We start from the raw sequence: 22,515 nt of genomic DNA on the forward strand, positions 1-22,515 counted from the left end.
ACCTTGAATTGGGCCCAGACTTCAATGGGGAGCCAGTGAAGCTGACGGAGAACTGGAGTCATGTGAACTTAACGCCCAGTCCCCGTCAGCAGCCTGGCTGCTCTATTTTGAACCAATTGAAGTATCTGGACCGTCTTCAAGGGCAGCCCCATGTAGAGCGCGTTACAGAAGTCAAGTCGGGAAGTCACCAACGCGTGTGTCACTGTCGCCAGGCAGTCGTTCTCCAGGTAGGGGCGCAGCTGATGGATCAGCTGAAGAAAAGCACTCCTTGCCACTGCTGTCACCTGAGCTTCCAGTAAAAGCTCTGGGTCGAGGAGCACTCCCAAGCTGCGGACCTTGTCCCTAAGAGGGAGTGCAATCCCATTCAGGACTAGGTTCAGGTCCCCTGCTTGCAGAAGTGAAGCAGAAATGTGCAGCTAAGCAATTTGCTCCACTTGTTTCTCACAACACCTCCAATAATTTTCCTTTAGCAAAGATTTTACCCATTCATATCATCTTCCTCCGAGATATTAAGTGGGATAGAAACAAATATGAAAGAGCATTTTTCTATACCAGTGGGTTTCTGGTAGCATTCACCAACCAGGTCTCCTCCCAGATGTGTTGGAATACAGCTCCCTTGACCAGAGTTGTAGCCAGCACATCTGGAAGGTACCAAACTGGGCAAACTGGGCTAAGATGACCTTGTTGAGAACAGAACCTGCATTTTACTGCATCATCTCAAGGTAGAACTTTTCACGTGCATTAAACATATCTGTTATCTTGCAGATTTTCATGCAGCTGATACTAAGATGCTGTTATGTTGTTGTTATGAATATTTTTGTAGCATCTCTAAAAAACAGGAACCATTTATTTATTCAACTTATTTATACTCTGTGTTTCAATGAGTCCATTTTCAGGGCAGCTTACAAAACTGAGGGGGGGAAATCACAACTGTTAAATTAAAAGGTAGGTAAAACAGCTATACAAACCAAAGCAGGTTAAAATAGCAAGTTGAGGCTGGAACCAGAGTCACACATGGCTTGGCAAGAGGGCTGGAAAAATGCCTGATGCGTGGTCACCCACATGCCTTAAAATTCTTGAACATTTCAGTACTGGCACTTAGGAGTGACAGCTTTTCTCTAGTCTCAATTATCAGTGGAATATTTGAAAAAAATGCACCCCTATTTTGGATTCAAAATACAGAAGCGTCCAAAAGAATCGCTGCACTCTTGTGATTGATGTTACACTAGCGGTAATGATCACTTGTGCAATGTCAGTAGTGCTTGCTAGTGCAACAGGATTCCACTAGCTCATGGGTGGGCAACTTCAGAGGGTCTGGGAGTTACTTTGACACACCCTCTTAGTTGCTGCTGCAGGTAACAATCCTGCCATTGTCTGGCTGCCAAATTAGGCAGTAGCCATGCCAAAAACAAAAGGAAAAAATGGCAATTTGCTAACTATGAAGCAGTAAAATTTAGACTACCCCTGGGCAACCATAGCACAGTATATATACACTGTAGGATCTAACTCAACAGAAATCAACTTAGTCTTCCTAAATTATGCATTAGGGAAGAGGGCTTCCAGAATCAGAAGACTGCTGGTGCCATTATCAGAAAGAATTAGATGTTGCTTGAATTAGGGGGAATTGGGGCCTTCACAGGAATTCATAAATTATTGTTTGTATTCCATTGCATTCATTTCCTATTTTTCCTCCTTTTGTAAGGAACTAAAGGTGACTTCCATGGTTCCGTTTTATCATAACCCTGCGAGACAGGCTGGGCTGAGAATGAGTGACTGACCTGAAGTCACCCAGAACGTTCATGGCAGAGCAGGGATTAGAATCCGCATCTCCAGGGTCCCAGTGCAACACCCTGACAACCATCCCACACTGGCACTGTATACTATAAATACACATTTACACTATAAATGTTCCCTGCACAATAAGACCCAGGAGGTTTTCAGCCTGCCCCCCTTCCCCCCAGTTGTTTCATGTTGCAAGTGAACGAACGATCACAGCAGGAATTATCACAGGACGGCAGCACGCCAGAACAAAAGGTCAGTTCTTCTCGCTGCCTTGGTGCTGATGCATCTCGTGGAACTGAATTCCATCGTTAACTATGTGCTGTGGGGAAAAAATACCTCATGCTACTCAGATTCTGCTATTTATCCTTTAGCAGAATGTTCCTTCCTCTCCTCCTCAGCAGCACTGTTGTTTTTAAATACTAGTAAACTTCTGGAATTATGGCAAACGGTGTGTCAGAAGGGCACTTTCACTGTGTTTCATCACATTTTTGTGACTTTGGCATTATGATGGTGTCATCTATATGATGTATGTTATACCAAGGCTGTCAGCAGCCCCTGAGCTCTTTGTGAGGAAGGGCTGGATATAAATCAAAGAAGTCTATTTTGGTGTCCAGGGAAAATTTTGCTTCCTGCCCCTGCTGACTCTACCCAGTCAAGAGCAAGCTCGTTCCTACCTGCAGAATTGCACCCCTTTCTTCTGCTTCCCCTTGGGTTACTAGAGCATGGTGGAAGTTTTGGAGGTGACTTTTAGCTCTACTTCAAAAGGTACTGTTAGCTATCACTTGCTTCAGCCTAGGAAAATTCTGATGGACTTTGCATTTGAGTCTGAACACTTCCTGCTTTGAGACACATCAATTGCTTAGATTCCATTCAGGGATTCTCTTTTATTTGGCTGTGTATTCTTTTTCCTAACAGGTGTCATAACTTCCCAGTGGTGGAGTAGGCAATGGGCAAGCTCATTTTGGATCCCTGCACTCTCCCTAGCCTGGCACTTTCCAGATGTGTTGGACTACAACTCCTATTGGTCCAAACAATGCAGACAATGTCCACACTGGCCGGGTATGGTGGGAATTTGGCTACCATATATGTGGGAGTGGTTGTCCGACACATCCAGCGGCTGCCAGATTGGGAAGGCTGTCCTTCCCAAGTATGCTTGCAGCCAGTAGGATGGGTACAGCATCAGTGGTATCATGGCAAATGGGGGGGGGGCGCTGAGCTATCTATTTGTGGTTTTCCATGTTCACCTCTAGACTCCAGATGAAACAGAACTTTGCAGTAAGACCTTGTGACAAATCAAGTATCTGAGCAGCTCTTTCACACGAGAGGCTGTATAACTTCTGCAGGCGTGTTCCTTTCGGCTTGGCTGGAGCTTTCATGGCCCTGGATGGGAATGAATGGAAAACGTGAACAAGGCAGTGGCAAACAGTCAGCAAAAAACAGAGGTCACATTCCCTCTGTTCATTCACTGGTGGCTTTCAAACTTTGTTCTGGGGAACGATGAAAGTTAATATGGGATGTCTCAGTGACCTGCCTGCCTCTCTCAGTACTGGGCTGTCATGTGCCACTGATGGTGCAATGATTGGGAGCAGAGCCGTAGCTTGATGGGGGAGCCCAGGCTTGCATGTAGAATGGCCCAGATTCAGTTGATGGCCAGGAAAGGCAAGCCCTGGAAAGCTGCTGCCCACCAGTGTAGGGCATACTGGGCTAGGTGGATCGATGGACTGCCCCAGAATAAGGCAACTTCCTGTGCATGTCTGTTCACGGCAGTGTGGGATGTGCCCTGCATTGACAATCATTTGCAGACTCATTGACAAAAGCCACCCAGCCATCCCTGCAGGCCTGCCAAGCCAACCCCGTGCATTCGCTGCCGAAACAGCACTGCCTGGCGTTTCTGTTGCTAGCACTGGTGCCAGGTGGGTTGTGTACCCCTGACTTCCACAGGGAAACAGTGAGGCCTGGCCAGTGCCTTATGTGAGCTGTGTGTGAACCCTAGAACTTTATTCCAGTTGGAAAAGGTTCCTAATTGATGGGGCAACATGGAAAGGGTTTCCTGACGATGCAGTCAGGAAAACCATATACCAATAGCAAGGAGTAAGTGCCCTTCAGAGCAGACATCTGCAAATAAGAGACCCTCTGTTGGAAGAGTGACCATAGGTCAGTGGGAGAACATATAGGAGCCAGCTTCTATCCCTGGCCTCTCACTTCCATAAAAAAGTGTAGGCAGCTGGTGACATGACAAGTTGATGCTCAGAGCCCAGAGAAACTGTTGCTAGCCAGAGGAGACAGTGGGTTGGGTGCCAATTTGACCTGGATCAATTGCACTGCTGGAAGTGGACTTGCCTACTCCTCTCCTGACCGTTCCTCAGGCCCCCTGGAATGCAGCAGAATCAGGAAGCTCCGCTGCATGGGGTAACCCAAAATGTGTCCAGGGGAGAGGGAAAACCTCCCCAAATTGGGTGGAGAGGCCTTCCACGAGAGGAGGCCTTCCTCTCACAGGAGGTCCCTGCCTGTGGCAGAAGGGAGATCCAGCGCACTACGGGAAAAGGATCTAGATAGGAAAATGGTCTGAGTGGGTGTCACACAGCTTTCTATGTTCTAGGTCTCCCACAGGATTGAGCCAAGCCATGCACTGGGAGCTGCGCCAGCTGTGCAGTATGAACTGAGTGCATTCCAGCTCTGATCAGATTGTAGTCATGGGAGCAAGAGCCACTTGTGCAGGGCCCCCAATTTGTTCTGCAAAGGTGCCATTCCTCTTCTGACCATCTGCTAAGTGTGACAAGGTCTGAGGACAGAGTAGATGGAACCAGATATATTTGGGGCAAGCCCTGCATATGAAGTTCCACGTCCCTCTTTCCAGGAGGCCTCTCCTCTCCTTAGGGTGGCCCCTGACATATCACCAAGAGGCAAGAAATCGTAGAATAGCAGAGTTGGAAGGGGCCAAGAAAGCCTTCAGGTCTAACCCTGAAGGTCTAACCCGAGGCTTATGCGAATGGGGCGGCATATAAGTTTTCCAAATGAATGAATGACCCCCTGCTCCTGCAGGACACCCAGTTACACCAGCCCACTCCGCGACTGGCCAGTTTGATCTTGAATGCCTCTCATGTGGGAGAGCCCACCACCTCTCTAGGCAGCTGGTTGCACTGTCATATTGCTCTGCCAGTTAGGAAATTTTTCCTGTTATCTAGACTGAATTCTGATTTGTTGCAACTTGAATTCATTATTCTGTGTTCTGCACTCTGGGATGAATGAGAAGAGATCTTCTCCTTCCTTTTTGTGACAAGCTTTCACATAAGCAAAAGTGGGGTAGGATTTATTCTGCATATGCTAATTTATATGTTTTGATGCAGATGTAGAAGTAATTAGCACAAATTGAATAGAAATGCAGTATATCTCATCACTGTGGGAAAGATGGATCAGGCGATCTTCTTCATGTCTGTCTGCTCAGGCTGCTCTCCAGGGGCTCAGCACCTGTGAGCACCTCACCTGCTCTCTCTCCTTAACTTTCATTGGCTTTAAAGTAGGTTTTGCCCGGCAGTCGATCACATGGAGAACAATTTCAAATAGAGGACTGACCTCTGTGAAGTAGGACCCCTGGATATCCTACATTTTGACCTGCTGGGGTACGGCAGAAGTTTGGGTTGACTGAATATTGCAGTGGCTATACGTGTCTTTGTGGGTATGACATTTTACAACACAAATGAAAAAGCTTTCATCTGAAAAGCAGAGCTGGGGAAGCGAGAGGATTGTGAGGAGTGAGGAAAGGGCAACAATACAGAAAATAAAAGACTTAAACTCTCCCCAAAAGTGGCTCTTGAGCTCCATTGGCAAACTGACAGGGCTCCAGGGTCACTATTTGTATGTGTTGGGACAAATGAAACAGCTTTTTAATTACCTCTCCATCGTCGCATTGAGTGCCACTTCTAGCTGATTAGCAAACATTGGGAAATCCGCAGATGCAACAGGCGGGTTAGTACAATGTAGAAGAAAAGATGTTTGTGTTGTGGCCCTTTAAAACATTGTTTTTTAACATCTTGCAGGCAATAATTTAAGTTCAGAAGAACAGGAATAAATATATTCTGATAGAATGATTTTGTTGAAATTGGTTCATGTTTGATTTTATTTTATTTTTGTAGGGAGGAATTTATTTATTTATTTAAAGTTTTTGTTTCCTGGCCTTTACAGTGTCTCAGGGCAGTGATAACAAAAATAAATAAGGCACAGTATCACAAATAATATATAAAATCAACAGCAAAAACAATACTAAAATTTAAAATACTGGGAAAATAAAAAGGATTTTGAGTGTATTTGCTTCATGCCTAAACCACCCAACAGCTGGAATTCTCTGGATGGTTCCCATCAGTTTTTAAAAACACAAAGCACAATACTCACTGGCTTTGGTGAAGGCCTTCCTTGTGTTAGACAGCCCGTTATGATAGGAGATGTAGTCTTCCATGTCTGAGATGTACCTGATTGAGAGAGGCAAGCTTATGCTACTGGTTAACTGGAGAGAGCATTTAGCTTAGACTTTTTCATGCTGGGTGTATATGCTTCATTCTCTTATTTAGAACCATCAACCTTAAATTTGCTTAACCTTTGGCTGAACCCCTCCAGAAGATGAATTTCATCCTCATGGCTGGCCCTGAACCATCGACTCACTTGCTTTGGGCAATGGTGATAGTTGGCAACTACTCTCCTGTTCCAGTCTGATGCCGCATTTGAACATAACTGTCCAAGTCCAAAAAGAGTGCTGAGCACCCCAAATCAGGACAGGAATTACTAAATTACTATAGGCATTGATTTCATTCAAACCCTTAGTTAGGCAAATTACACAGAATTGAGAGGGAGGGCAATTACTTGGCCTTTCAGTTGACCTAACTTAGTTTAAAAAAAAAAGTCACAGAGTCAAAGAGAAGGATGGGGGCTTTGCAAATTATCTTATCCAGCCGCTTGCAGGAAAAACTGTGCTTGAACCACCTCAACAGATATTGCAGAGCCTCTCCTGGACAGAGCCCCCCATCCATCTAGGTCTTTAGTGCCATTGTGGTGCTCTTTGGTATACTCCATTCCACTCCTAGGGACTCCTCCCCCTTCTGCAAATCCATGCCTCCTGCTGGGCCATTTCTTGGGAGGAACTTGATGGAGTCGATCTAAGGATGAAAGTGTTAGTAAAAGTAGGTGGAGCTTGGTGTGTGTAGAGATCTCTCCTTGCATGTAGCCATGGTGACTCTGCATGGTCCTGATCTAAAAACCGGTGCCCTGACTGCAGCAAGAGAAACATTGCACGGGTGAGCACCATCCTCTGCATGAGGCAATGATGCAGTTCCATGTCTGTCTGCACCATGTTCTTTCTGTACATATGTATGTATGCGTGCTTGTTTGTTTGTTTGTTCGTTTATAGCCCACCTTTTCTCCTACAAAGATTCTGGGGTAGGAAACATGGATCTCCTCCTCTCCACTTTATCCTCACAACTCCGTGAGGTAGGTTAAGCTGCAAGTCAGTGACTGCCCCAAAGTCACCCAGTGAGCTTAATAGCCAAGTGGGGACTACAGCCTAGGTGTCTCCAGTCTGTGCTGAACCCTTTGAGCACTGCACCTCACTTCTTTCAGAGCAAGCACTATAACTCAGGGCCATAGTCAGTGACAGAACACATGTTTTGCATGCTAAACTCTTGAGTTCAGTCCCTAATGTTTCCAGTTAAGGTGACATAGTGGGAAAAACCTCTGTGAGACCCTTGTTAAATTGTCCTCAGGTAGAGTAGCCAATAAGCGGCTAAAGCCCCCTCAGGGAGGGTGTTCAAGGATAGGCTGGACATGCACATGGTAGGCGTGATATGAGTAGGGCCGGCTGGAGCCAGGGGTCAGACTAGATGGCCCAGGAGGACCCTTCTGACTCTCTCTGTTTCTGTGTTTCTATTTTCTGATTGCCAGATCAACACACCTGGACAGTTGCAGGCATGGAATGGAGCCCCTCTAATTGTCATTTCCCACATAGAAATCAAGAAAGTGGTTTTGCCACCGGAGCATGCTATTCCCAGGGACATCAAATGTCCCAGATCCAAATGAGTGAAGAGCCAGTCGCCCATATACAGCAGCTCGTGTTTGAAAGTAAGAGAGGCGTGGTGCTGGCTGTGGGAAGCTTTCTGTTTCAGACGGAAAGAACCCTCAACTGGCTTCCCAGTCTGCACTCAGACGAGGGTGGGAGTCCAGGATCACATCATTGTTGCCCAGACGCAGATGCCGTAATGCAAACCAGTGAGGAAAACAGTTTGAGGTATGTTGTGCAAGAGGTGCAATTTGTGGCTAGCTCCAGTCTCATTAGTTCAAGATCGTCCTACCCAGAAAGCTACCAGGGATTGCTTGCAAGCATCCTTGAGATTCACACAGTGCAAAGGCAAACGGTTGCATCATTGTATGCATTACTCAAAGCAGCTTCCTCGTTCTCCCTCCCACATCATGGAATCAGGAACAAGGCACACAGCCTCCTGCTGTTCTGGCAGCAGTTCTTCTTCCTGCCCCCACGCCCAGCATCGCAACTTGCTGCTTTTGGCAAATGAGTCATGTAATTCAGGAATTCTTGGTGCCATATGGGAGAGTTATCCCATTTTATTAGTCCAGGGTGGGAAGCTATGGCCCTCCCTGTGATGTTGAACTTCATCTCCCATCAGTCTCGGCCAACATGGCCTGTGACCAGGGATGACGGGCATTGTCTTCTGGCAGCATCCATAGGTTAGGAGGACAACAGCTTCCTCCACTTTGTATTGTCAATGTGAAAAATGACGGCCAAGTAAAGAGTACACAGTGAGCCTCATGGGCTGATTCAGGATTTGAACCCCGGCTCCCCTGAAGCATGGGTCCAACACGCCATGCAAGGGGATGGTGCCTTGTCATCAGTCTAAGCATTCTGAATGGTTTGCATCCAACTGTGATATCCTGAATGTGCCATTATCAGTTCAGTAGGAGGACTTGAAGAGGGAAAGGGAACCCCATTTGAAAGCATGTCCACTAACAGGCCACATAATTTGATGCTTGAAGCTTGGTAAAACAGTGCAGGAGTTGCAGGGCCCTGGATGGCAGCTGCTCTTGTTTCTGGAGCGACCCTGGAGACTTCCCTGTATGCAGCCGGGCACCTTCCAGCAGTACTTAGCATTTAGATTGGGCTGAGCATCTTCAGAGCAATGAACCACTAAATGTTTTAAGGCACACTGCACGAATAGTAATGATTATTTCTCCCTAGGTAGTTAACTTCTGCATTATATCCTGGAAATATAAAAAAGAACCAGAGAACAGAACAGAAGAGGTGTGTGGGTGGGTGATGTTAATAAACCACTTAGAGATATTTTTTAGATGTGGTAAGTGGTTAAAATCTATTAAATAAAAATTTTAAAATGCAAAATTTGCAGCACAAGCCTCTGTGTTTACTCAGAAATGGCCCCACTGTTTTCCGTGAGACTTTACAGCAAGTGTGCAGGATCACAGCCTTAGAGAAAGGCCTGCTTCGGAAATCCCAGGCAAGAAAATTCCCCAGAGCTTACTCACCATGTGCAAAGGCTTATTTATGAACTATCAAAGTCTCCTACTTTTTTTTAATGTACCACAGTAATATTTGGGCACTCATTTTGCTTTTTCAACCTTACACAGTCCATTACAAGCGTTCTATTACAGTCACTCACCCATGTGCCTCCTGAAAAGCATCAGCCAACAAGAAACCGAGCAGCTGTAATTGAAACAATCCATCTTTTTTTGCAGCCCACTGCTTGTCTCTAGCCTCTTGTATGCCAAGATAGATGGCAAGCCAGATACTTGATAGAATGTTTCGTTCCATAGGGTTTTGAAGGCCACTTTCTGTTCTGCAAAAGAATGCACTGTCTGCCCGCACTCCATCAGGAGAGTTTGGTATGTGCATGCTATTGTTCCGGTTCTCCCTCTTGTGCTCTCCTCCCAGTGTTCTTGAAACCAAGCAAGGGTGGAAACATTGCTGCCAAAAGATTTATGAAAACACAGTGTGCCAAATATAAAAATACCTTTTCTGAGAGGCAGGTGACCCCCTAGAGCTGCTGCAGGAATTCTGGCATACATGATGCAGCTGCCTGGATGTGTGTGTGAAAGCTTCAGCTTTTTACAGATGCTGAGGCATGAGGTCAAACATAGCATGCAAAGTGGCCCTCAAGTAGACCTCAACAGGACCGCATTGCATTGGTTACTTTTTACCTATCCTTTTTGATGTCCCCCCTCATCTCCTGCTCCCAGCGTCTTTCCCACAACCCACAGTTGTCAATCGCTTGGTCTCTTGGCTTAAAACATAACAGTAAAAGTGCTTGGATCACATATCCTCTTGGCTAAGATGAGCATCAGATATGTCTGAAAACTGATGACATCATTTTGTTAGCACAAATGGAGTTGTCTTCCTGGCACAGTATTAATTCATTAATTATATACAGGCATGGGATGGAGTAGATCTCACTTCACCCTTGACCTGGAAACAATGGCTCCAGAATCTTAAGAGATGTACTGCCTTGTAAATTATTTGTTTAATTTTCAGTAGCATTCAATAAAATGGCTGACCATGCAGCATGACCTCTTTTCTCTGTAAGTCTCAGGGCGAAATAACATTGCATTAGTCAGGAAGTCAGAGATGCAATAGAGATGATATAATAGATGCCTGCATAAAGCTACACTGACATAGAAATTTTCTAAGAATCAAGCTATAATGATCAGTGAGGTTTGGATAGCTAATAATGGACTTTGATCCAGTTGTCTCTAACCTACTGTTGTATATTTTGCCTGATAGCAAGTCCTTCAGTTTTATTATTGAACGAGTTGCTAATTTTTAGACCTTTACACCACTGTTGGCTTTTATTCTGGTTCTGTTCTGCATTAAACATTGAAAGGCTGTATCTTAAGTTTTATCATGTTGTGTTTAGGGCTTGTATTTTTGTGAATGGCACAGAGAGCTTTGGCTTTGGGGCAGTGTGGAAAGGTAATCGGTCAACCTGAGGCAGAGGTGGCTGACCTTACATTACCACGTTATGCATCACTGTTCAGAAGCTCCAATGTCTTCAGTAGGACTTTCCCACATAAATGTATGTATGTTTATTTCATGATTTGTTACATTTATATCCCACCTTTTACTCTAAAGAGCCAGTGTGGTATAGTGGTTAAGAGCGTGGGACTGGGACTCAGGCGATCTGGGTTCTAGTCCCCGCTCAGCCATGGAGCCAACTGGGTGACTTTGGGCCAGTCACAGACTCTCAGCCCAACCTACCTCTTAGGGTTGATGTTTTGGGGATAAGATGGAGGAGAATGATGTAAGCTGCCTTGAGCAGGAAAAAGGCAGGATATAAATAAATAAATAAATAAATAGTTGGACTTGATCAAAGGTTTGCTGTAAGTTGTCTGGACAAAGGATAGTGGTTTGGGTCTAACCAAGGGACATGGAAAATCCAGAGACAAGCCAGAAATAAACTAGCACCTGCCACCTACTTGTTTTGACACTCACCAAGAGCCCTCTGATATCCATTGCCTTGCCTTGCATTGTAATCATAATCCAGCAACATGTATTTTTGCACTGAAAGATTTTGCAAAAAAAAAAAAAAAATGCAACAGCTATTTCCTTGAAAATGACAATGATACAGTATTTCTCGGTGCCGAAAAGCTCAATTCTCCCCCACACAACTGAACAGTTATAGAAGTCCTCTTAGTGCACAAATCTGCAGTCTCCTCACATTGTGTGAGCACTGAGGTCCTCTGATTCCAAAACTGGCCCCTGCCCAATATCCCTTCCCCTCAACCAGCATGGAAAGAATTGTGCTGACTATTCCTCACAGGAGGCAAGAGGGCTCCAAGCAGGGGAAAGGGGCTTGCCAGGGAGCAGGGAGGGGTTAGAGGGCCGGGGCTGTGGAACGTGGCCATTTTGAACTGGAGCTCCAGACCATTTGATCCTAAATCTAGATAGCTGAAAAGGCTGCCTGGAGAAAATGCAGGACATGAGACAGAGAGGCAGCAAAGATTGCAGCTGCCGTGCCTTGCAGCTGGCATGGGAAGCTCATAAACCTTCAAGTCTTCAGCAGGGGTGATAGGACTGTGCCCTTAATCTCCTTCTACTCCTAGCTGGATATATATGGATGACTCCTCCTCCTCCTCCTCCCTCTGTGCATATTAACATATTCTGGTTTCCCATTAGATTGTATATATTAGCAAATTCTTTGAGGAAAGTGGTTGTAGAGGATTAGCAATAATTTTGTCTGCAGTTTATTAAAACTATTAATCATAACCAAACTATATGTATGGGAACTATCCATTAGCACAAGCCTTAAAGGGGGTGTTTAGCAGCTAGGTGCTTTGTAGTCTCAAGGCTGGTTCATGGCAGATCATCAGCTATTTTGTTCTCTCAAAGGGGGTCTGGTTAGTGGCAGCAGAGGCCAAATTACTTAGGAAGGAAAAGGGGTACCGATAGAGCATGGCCTGAGCCTGAGGTTTCCATTGGAACCTGAACCGGGGAGCATGGCAGTATCAGGCCGGATCCAGCTTGTAGGGAATTGCCCAGCTCCAGCCAAAGCAGCAGGGTGGGGGGACGCTAAAAAAGCCAGCCAGAGCAGCAGTGGGCACTCACGAGGCCATCTGGCAATGGCTGTGAAAGCTCTTGGATTAGGCTGCCTGTTGCTCGTAGCAACACTGGAACCATGACATGAGGTGGGCCAGGAGCAGCTCTCACGGTTAGAAGCAACCTGGGAAAGAGCACTCTCCCAAAACCTCTGTGACTGGAAAGACTCAAGTTCAAATGCTCACTCAGCCAGGATGTTGCTGGCTGACCTTAGGTCGGACATATTTCTTGGCTTAATTTACCTCAAAAGGTTGTTGTGAAAATGAAAGGACTCTTGGTTGCTTCTCCCTTGGTTTGCCTCATGATTGTTCAGGTGCTCCACATGCCTGCACCCTCGTTTCTCAGGCCAGATGGTTTCATCAACTGTTCCAGCCATGCAACCTTGATTTGAAATACGAATGCCTCGGCATGGAACGCCCACTCACCAAATAGCGCTTGAGTTCTGGTTCCCACTAAAGAAAGGCCCTGTTTTGGAAAGGTATTAAATATGTTAACAGCATAGCACTTGCTACATGTGAATGTTTACAGGACTACTAATGTTTCTTGGGAGATCAAGTGCTGCTTGTCATCGGTTTGTTTGATCTGTGGAGCAGTAAGTAGAATACAGTCTTACATTTTCAAGCCAGGACATATGTTGCTGATACAGTAATACCCTTCTCAATTCCCTGTTACATCTCTGTGGTTAGGAACATGCTTGGTTTGGATAGAAGGGCTCTTTTCTCCTCCTTGGAAGCAAAACTTCTTTTCCACATAGCAAAATGTCTCTCAGTTTCATTTCCATAACAAGCTACTTGAAGATTATGGGAGTTGTGCAACGCATGCACAGGATGCCAGGTTGAAGAAGGTGGTGTTATAGAACAGCAGAACCCAGTGGTGGCTTCAGCGGGTTCCTTCTGTCAGTGAACTGGCCTCCCCCACCCCCCATGGTCCCCAGCTCCTCATGGCCTGTCACACATGCTTGCTTAACATGCAGAGAGCCAGTGAGCAGATCGTGGCCTCAGCAGTTCCTTCACCATCATGTCAGAGCCCAGCAAGAGGCAGGTGGACAAGCAAGACAGCAGTGATGAGGAAAGCTGCCTGCCTTTGACACTTGTCCTGGCAGAAGCTCTTCCAGGCCCTTTTTAAGAACCCTGCCATCCAAGTAATCAGGGTTCCTCATTTACTATAATGCTTATTTCTTAGTAAGCTTTATGCAGAGGGCAAGCAGAATACCTGATGCTTGCAAACCACGTGGGGACAGCCCCAGCCCCTATGGGAATCTCTGCTGGCCCAGTTGAGAAACCAGAAGCACAGTGGCCTAGGTGCAAATGGCTGGCAGCTGCACAAGGTCCTTGCTCTGAAGTGGTGCCGATTTCATTTGACACTGGCAGAGATAATCTGGAGGCAGCTGATGAGCAGGGAGTCAGCACCAAGGGGCTCACAAACTAGGCCGCAAACACTGCAGCTAGGCTGGAGCCCTTGCTGCTGGGGCAAAGCACTAGCCCAGAGACAAATGTTTTATACCCACTTCCTGTCCAGGACAAGGCAGGGAGGACCACAAGCTCTACTGTGAATAGGGAGGTCATCATCACAGCAGCAACCGGAACCAAAGTTCCCCCTGTGTGGCCGTGCCTAACAAGGAGCATCCACACCTGCGAGCAATTTAGTAGTGCAGCACTAATGTGTGCGCGGGGGAGGCCGTTGGCCAGGTGGGTCAGATCTCTTTGCAGTGTTTCAGCAGGAAGGCTTTTTAAAGCTCTTCTGAATAGGAACTGCATTTTAGGAGAGACGTTCACAACGGAAACAGGAGACGCTCTGCAAACACTGCAGCCGAGGCATCAGCCTGGCCGCCCTGTGCAGTTGGCTTATGGAACGTGGATAAGCCAGCCAGCCCCTCTGACCTCTTCGTGTTACGGCTCATGCCACTTTGTGAGTGGAATGGGGGGACATGAGTGTGAGGAGTACTTACTACATAGCATTTCTACCTTGCCCTTTTTCCTTGTGCAAGGAACCCAGAGGGGTTTACAAGGGTCTCTTCCTCTTAATTTTATCCTGTTATCAGGTTAGGCTGAGAGGCAGCGACTGGTTGAAAGCCACTCAGTGGGCTGCAGGGCTGAGCGGGGACTAGAACTGGATGTCCTGAGTTCCAGTCCAGCACTCCACCATTACTCTGTCAACAGCCAGTGTCAGAACAACTTCCTTCCCGCAGCAACCCCAAAACTGTATTAAATATGTGTGTACAAGCATGGAAGTGCGCGCGCGCATATGTAAGCATACCTGCATAAGTGGTCCCTGGTCCCCCAGCTGACAGCGAGGGTTTGACTTAAAAGACCTTTCAGCCTCATATGCAGTGACCGGCCACTGCACTGCGTGATCATGGGGTTGATTACATTTAGCAGATTTTGGGCTTTGCAATCCAGTGTGCCTGCCAGCAACCCTCCAAACTCGTAAGATTTCAGGCAGTCAATGGAGGGCAGGAGGAGCATGCCCTCCTGCCCTCCATGCAGGGCAGTTTGCCTCCATGGTCCCTTGCCTTTGATGGCCATCCAAGGGCTTTGATGAAACACTTTGATGGCCATCCAAGGACTTCCCGCATGCTCGTGAGGAGGACAGGCTGAGGTCCTGCTTGGGGAGCTGAGGAGCCTCACCCCTGTCCTTCCTAGGAACAGTTTCAAAGTTGGAAGACCAACCGCCAGAACCACACTTGCTGCGGAGGGGACGGGAGGGCCTCTGAGTGCTTTTCCAAGGTCAGAGCTGGGACTTTGAGTCTTCCTATGGCCATCTAGCCACAGGATTGTGCTTTTAGCTTGCATTCCTTGCAAAAGTGGTGGATCCCTCCTTTTTTCAAGTCCTTTGATGTTGGCTCTAATTAATTGTTTTCCATAGTCGATGCAGTCATTTGCTGCAAGTCCTGTAATGTGCTCCGTCTTGAATGTCAGGCTCAGCTCTCAATTAGTTACCCAAAATTGGCAGTTGCTTTTGAAGTCTTTGCTAGTAGAGTTCTAAATTTCTACTTGCCAAAGCGGCTTCTGATGCTTCATCCGCTGCCTCCTTGCCGTCTTGGGTTCCTAGCAAGAGGGAAAAAAAAGATAGGTTGTAAATGTAATAATGGTTGTGGTGGTGGTGATGGTAGAATGGTATACAAATTTAAACAGAATAAAGGCTGACAACTCCCAACATGCTCTTGGTGCTGGTGAGGAATGCTGGGAGTGGTAGGCTTTTTTCTATCTAAATTGCCCTGGATTGTGCCCCAAGTCTCCTTCAGTGTCATGACTGCACTGCCAGAAGCACTTGGGTTGCTCAGTTGCCAAGAGAAGGTGCTTCAGAAATAGCTCTAGGCTTCACGTTTTCTGCACAAAGCCATCTCCCTAGAGGATGCTTGCTTTCTTACTTGCTGCCTGAAGCCAGACACTGGTTTTGGATTTCTGGCCACATTACAGAAAGTACGGTTGCTACTGACATGTAAATTTGAAACCTTTTTTTCCTTTAACAAAATGAATCTGAAGACTATGAAAAGCTTCTTAAAAAGGAGAAGAAGGAGAAGTGCAGTTTTTTAAACTAGGCATGCTGCTTACCAAAGTTAGATGAATGATCAGACTAGGGTAATGTGTAGCTTATGCCGCAATAGATAATATGCCACCAAACTGCCTGTGACATGTATGTGCACTGCTCCATTGTCAGTGGGGTGGTGTATCCACGCTGGATCTGAGTCTGAGCTTTAAGGGAGCTTTCCTGTGGTGCTGAACCCAGTAAGAGTTCAGTACTGTGGACGGCTCCTTAAAAGACTAAACACCATGTGGATACACTGGCCCACTGACATTGGAGCCATGAGTCTCCACTGTGTGTGTGTGTGTGTGTTTTTCTTTCCTCCTGGGATACATCTCTAGACCAGAACTGTGTGCCACTGAATTTTGAAGAGATAAAGATGCTAAGCGGGTACATTGAAATTGATGGCACAGGGCAGCTAATCTTACACTGGCTACTGAGATTGGAGTCTGTTGTTTGGTGGCAAAGCATAGGCTATGCATGAAGAAGGTGTACATGAGAATGAATTAATTCATGTGCTTAAAAACATCTTTCCATTAGATTTTGGTTCACTGAGCCTTAGTTATAGCCAGTTGACGTGTATTAGCATTACATAAAGCTGAGTCATTGCTTTTAGTTTAGCTCCGGAAAGTCTGAAGCAGACGTTGCATCATCACGATCCCGGTTCAGCCTCCTGAGTCAGGGAATGACCCTCCAAGCATCACCCCCAGTGTGCCCTTCTGATAGGGGTTGCCCAGAAACAGAGACAAGGAATGAATTCAATGTATGTGGCCAGTATGTCCGCAAGTTAGGTGGATCCAAATCACTCAAGCAAAGGAATCAAGCCACACAGTAGGAGCTACGTCCAGAAAGCAGGCAGAATTCGTCCTTGTTAGAGAGCCTGTGTTTATGCTCCCAGCGTTTTGATTTTGAACTGTGGGCTTTAGTATAGAGTGTGGGGGTTTCATAACTTTTAAAAAAAATTCTTTTAAATTATTACATTGATCCTGCTAATCACCCCCCTCTGATTGGTTATTATTGCAACCTAATTTGGGTTGTCAGATACTGAAATGGTACGAAGTAGTTCATTTAATGAAATAAATTGTTCAATTATATGACTGTACATTTAATAAGTCCATAAAGTGTTATTTGTTTTGTAATCCACCCATCCTTTTATCATAGCAATAAATAGTTATGGAATCACAGCAGGAAAATACTCTGCTGAATTAGAAGCGCCTGGAAGAGTCTTACTTGAGCCTACATTTTTGCACTCTGAGGTGCAGGTCTACAGGAGATCACAGTAGTACCTAATTGAAGCCAGGCATCTCAGCAAGGGGTGGATGAATCAGTTGGATTTGCTGTCTTCTGCATTCAGATTCTTTTCTCAAGTTCTTTTGCTCCCAGATAGGAAGACATACACAAATGTTGGTACATTCTTATTAAAAACAGTCTGAAATGGAACTCTGAGTCATCTGCCCTGGTCAGATTTGGTATGTGCTCTCAGCACTGAGAGGATCAAGTTGTTCCTGCCTGCTGCAGAGTTGTGAAAGCTGAAGAGCCTAATAGAAAAAGAAGAGGTGGCAGTTCTAATTCACCATCACAAACATGGTCTAATTTGGAGGGATTCAAATCCAGAATTTTAAGAGGAATGAATGCAAAGCCTTGGGCATAGGTGGGCAAATTCGTTTGTTTCAGTGTCTCCCGCATTCATATTTGTTAAAAAAAATCAAGTTCTACCAATTTCAGAAAGGGAGAATTTGCAATTTTGGTAAACTCTTATCAAAAGAAAACTGGAACATAATTCTTGTCTATTCTTAATTCCAGCAACTCTGACAACATCCACTGTACTCCACGATCATGTTACTTCATTCATTGCAGGATCTTCATGCACAAAGAGTGAGGTATAGGAGAGCACTGTGCATGCACCTATCCAAGCTTCCCTGACGCTGTGCTTATGAGATTTCCATCAAAACTTGAGGTGGGGGAGCTCCCCAAGACAAGGGTTTGCCTCCCACTCTGGAAGCAGTATTTTCATGAAGACAAATCATTGAACACAGCATGTTAGCATTGCTGGCTTTATTTGTGAGTCGGTATTGAGCAGGACAACTGGAAGAGCACCCCATGCAGAACAAAAATGAAATCTACAGCAGCAAAGTCATGGCAATCAAGACCGGGTTTGGATTAGCTCAGTGGGAAGGAGCAGTGCAATGGAAAACAAGGCTGGGGATGCACGAGCATCTCGTGGTTTGACGCCAAATGGGGCGAGATTTTTTGAAAAACAGACACAGCTCTTAATAGCCGGAATCCTCCACTCTGTTGTGGGGTGGGCTGAGCAGGGGAAGAGGGGACAGTTGTCTGGCAGAGTCTATGCTTTCAATAGGAATGCTTCATTTATGCAACCTTTTGTTACAAGCATCATGTTAGACCATTGTAGAGAAGGGATGGATGGATGTAGAGCGAGCCTAAGAGTCTTCCTAAACACACCTCCTTTCTCCGCTCATTTTTAACCATTTACATCGGTGGTGTTACACCAGTTCTACTGTTAAAGGCAGCTTAAAATGGCTTGGGACCAGGATACCTGAAGGAACGTCTCCTTCCCTATATGCCCTCGTGCCCCCTAAGATCTGTAGGAGAGGCCCTGCTCCAGGAACCCTCCCAGGAGGTAAAGAGGGGTGTGTACTCGGAGGAGGGCCTTCTCTGTGGCGGCGCCCAGACTGTGCAATGCGCTTCTCAGAGAGGTTTGCCTGACGCCGACTTTATATACTTTTTGGCACCAGGTAAAACCTTTTTATTTACCCATTATTTTAAGAGTTAAGGAATTTTAACTGGTTTTAGTATTTACAGTCGCATTTTGCTTCTGTTGGTACTATGTATGTTATTTACTTATTGTTCTGTTTATTTATTGTTCTAATTATTGCAAGCCATCCTGGAACGATTTTCGTATAGGACAGGGTAGAAATATTTTAAACCAACCAACCAATGAACCCACTATCCATCCATCCATCCATAATGATTTGCCAGTGGTAGCCACCTATGACTACAAGGATATTGCCACAAAGCCTTTATCTTGCCCACCACCTCTTTGCACTTGCATTACTGTGTGACCTGCATGCATGGCAGTAATTCAAGTTCAGATCACATTGTAGAGAGATAATATCGCTGAGTGTCTCTACTTTGCGGCTGATCATCTTCTTTCTGTGTGGGCTACTCCTATACATTTTATTTTGGGGTGTCAGAGGGAAGGAAGAGATTTTGAGGGCACATGAATCGATGGTATCAGCATATCTATTTCTGAAAGACCACCCCTGCATTGTTATTCCCTGTAAGTCCAGGAGAAGCAAGCTGTAAGGAACAGCATAGCCTTTGTTTGCCAGCTGACCTTTCAAGAGAATAACGAGGCCTATTTCCCAAGGTGACATTCACGTTCTAAATCAAAGATCCACAAACTTTCTTCTGATGGGCTCTGGGAAAAAATCATCAAGGGAAAGCAGTTTTTATTACTTGTCTCATCTCGCCTCCTTTTTATGTAGGCACCTTGACAGTCAATCTTGCTCAGATAACTGCTTTTGAAGTATGCAAGACCAGATTTTCCACTCCCATCGCATTGCTCAGTTGGTGTGCTGAGCCATGTGTGCACCACTTGGGATCAAGATGCAGCAGGGCCGCTGTGGGATCTCAAAGGAGTCAGAGCCTTTGGGTCAGGTGAGCTAAAACCTAAGAAAGGGGTCAGGTGAGAAAATGAAGCAAGCCACAGTTAAATGAAGCAAGGCTGAGCAGTTTCGTTCAGCCATCTAGTTTAATATCTCCTGTAAGAAAAACAGTAAAGCTGTTCACAGAAGAATTGGAAAATATACTAGAACAAAAATAAGAACGGGTTTTAAAATGATAGAGCGGTTCTAGCAAGAAAATGACAGCAGTACAAAATTAGACATTTGAACAGGCGGCACTCAGAAGTTTGAATGGCAGATAATACATGAGTAATGATTTTCCTGCATTGGTACAAGGTTGGTCTAAATGATCTCTGGCGACCTTTCAAAATGTATGATCCAATGCACAGGCAGGCAGAAGCTACTGGAATCGCTAATACGTGGGTGTCCTTATCTCCTTCAAGCCCGTGTATTGGCAGGGACCAGGCTGAGTTAGTAGGTCAAGAAGAGGATGTGTAAATCCACCCTGCTCCTTAAAATTGCACTTATTTCTGGGTGAGGGGTGCTTTTGTTCCCCGGTGGTTAGACTGCTAGGAGGTTTCTAGAATATCCTTCCTCAAGTATTCTTCCTTCATACTTACAACATGTTAACAGTGCGTGCTGCGGCGTGATGCTTGATGCTTAAAACAGCTGGGATCGCACGGCATGTGTCTTTTGCCACATTTGCTTTAGCTGCCAGTAGGACACTGAATTGGATTTAAGTTTTGCATTGCACTCTGAACTGGATAGGTGAATGAATGCTGACATGAAAGCCATGTATCTTACTCCTCAGAGGGCAGTCCTCTGTTTGAAAGGATGCCCTGTCCAGGTCTAGCTGAAAGTGAAGGAGCTATGAGAAGGGAGAGCAGGGTGCAGACCTCAAAATGGCTCATGCAGCGTTAGCCCCTGTGCAGTAGATTGAGAAGGAACCAGTCGCCTGGTCGCAGCATTCCCCAAAAGGATGAGATCAATTGTAACTCTTTTTAAATAATAGTAATAATTTCTAAATTTGCAGCAATATGTATAAGCTAGCACATGGAAAATTGTGTCCTCCTCTCCTCTCCTCTTTCATTGTGTGTGCACATGCGTGCGCTTTACTTTATATGTATAGCCACCAATTTAGATAGCTTCTCTAATTTAATGCCTGCTCTCCCTTCAAATGCTTTGATAGCTTTTCAGCAGATAAGGCAGTATGTAAATGTTCATAATAAACGCACAAATAAGCACGGCCCTTATCTTTAAAGCGGGCTCGGACTGGACAGAGATTGTAAAGTAGGTCACGCTTGGCCGTCAACATTTAATAGTACTACAAATGAGTGTTGAAATGGCTCTTTAGGGAGTTCAAGCACTTCATATAGCTTATTGCATTGCAATCTTTAAAGCAACCCATCAGGTAGCGCAGTATTGTTATCTGTAGATGGGAGATCTAGGGCTGTGAGGCTAAAGCCAGCTTGCCAAAGCCATGGACTGAGGTAATGCCAGAGAAGCGGGGCGAACGCAGGGGCCTCCCGATTGTAGGCCAAGCTCTTAACCACAACATTGCACCAGCCCTGGTGACACAGAGGAGACCCTTTGGGTTGGTCCCCAGAAATATGGATTAAGCTCAGCTGCAGCTGTGTTGACATTTGCGGTGACTCTGTTTGGTTAATTTGACCCAGTTTTCATAATACTTTGTTATGGCCACCTGAAAGCACTTTTAGCCCTAATTGTTATGAACTCTGTTGAAAAGAATACACCCAGTCCCCCAGTTACAAACGTTCCAGTCACCCTACTTACTAACAAGCACACCTGGATGTCCCACCTTGTCCTCAAGTGGCAAGTGGGCACCAGGCAACAAGGAGAGGGAGGAAGGAAGTAGGAGGGGAAGAATAGGATGGTAGGAAGGAGGGAAAGGGAAGAGGAGGGAAAAAGCAGAAAGCAGCAAAGTTGGAACTAGTTTTGCATTGGAACTACAGTAGTTTGTCATGATCATGAAAAATTAGCACATCCAAGCCAGTGTGTTTCGGATTTCATGGCATTAGTGTTGTCTTCTGTAAATTTGTACTGCATTTGCTTTGTAACCATGCTTCCAAAGCATAAACCTGATGCAAATGCAGGTGATACATTGAAGAAAAGAAAAATAATCACAATTGAAATTAAAGTGGAAATAATAAAGCAACCAGGGAAAAGTAAGATGCCATCCGTCATTGGGAAAGGCTTTAGTCGTTCAACAATTGGATCCTCTTTCTCTTCAGTACCTGTAGTTACTTTATTATCACTGTATTATCATTCTTACAATGCTGTATTGTGTTTAAGATGTTTTAGCATATACAGAAGTGTTTCTTAAGTGTTTTATATATGTGATACGACTTACATTCAAATTCAGCTTAACAGTGATCTCAGGAACAGACCTCGTTCTTAACCCGGGGCCAGGAGTATCTAGGTGGTTAGAACTTGGTAGCATTTTTTTCCCAAAAATATCCAGGTTGTTTTATCTAGAGCAGGAAACTTGTTGGAGAGCCGATGTTGCTGGACCTCCAAGCCCATCCTTTCTCTTTCAAAGAGAACAACATGGGAGGGAGGCAGATTCAACAAAATGAAGCAATTTATGTGTGTGTGTGCATGTGTGTGTGTGCGCGCGCGTGCATGTCTTCCAAGGGAAAATTAGTCCTCCGCATCCAGTTGCTCCAAGCATTATTTCCCATGACATTTCTTACTCTGGCCCCAGACCAGCTGAAATTAAATCCAAGAAGTTTCATTTCAATGGTAATCTTTCACGGGAAGGTAATCCCCTTTTGTTAGCTGTTTCAGCCTGAAACTCAGAGTGTTCTTTTGGAGAATTCTGCTTATATATATCCTGTGCAACACACATAAAGGAGCAGAGTGTTTTATTGGCAACACTTTTTCAACCACTTGTTGCGCATTTATGGTTTTGACCAGAATGTTGAATGTGAAACCTTTTCA

At 45.4% G+C, this 22,515-nt stretch overlaps 1 long non-coding RNA gene across 6 annotated transcripts in view; it reads right to left on the reverse strand.

Moving 5' to 3' along the window:
* Positions 1-354: 354 nt before the first annotated feature.
* Positions 355-22,515, reverse strand: part of LOC123034489 — a 42,682-nt gene continuing 20,521 nt past the window's right edge. For 2 of the 6 annotated variants that reach the window (XR_006416774.1, XR_006416770.1), the window contains 4 exons: positions 11,279-15,429; positions 9,453-9,757; positions 6,172-6,248; positions 355-3,162 (listed from right to left, as the gene is read on the reverse strand). This is a non-coding gene — a long non-coding RNA (uncharacterized LOC123034489). Of the gene's footprint in view, positions 3,163-6,171; positions 6,249-9,452; positions 9,758-11,278; positions 15,430-19,387; positions 19,601-22,515 lie in introns of all 6 variants that reach the window. The other 4 variants (XR_006416775.1, XR_006416773.1, XR_006416771.1 and 1 more) reach the window with 4 other exon arrangements.

The sequence above is a fragment of the Varanus komodoensis genome, unplaced genomic scaffold (genome assembly GCF_004798865.1).
Source record: "Varanus komodoensis strain SLA01 unplaced genomic scaffold, ASM479886v1 scaffold6_4, whole genome shotgun sequence".
Taxonomy (NCBI): domain Eukaryota; kingdom Metazoa; phylum Chordata; class Lepidosauria; order Squamata; family Varanidae; genus Varanus; species Varanus komodoensis.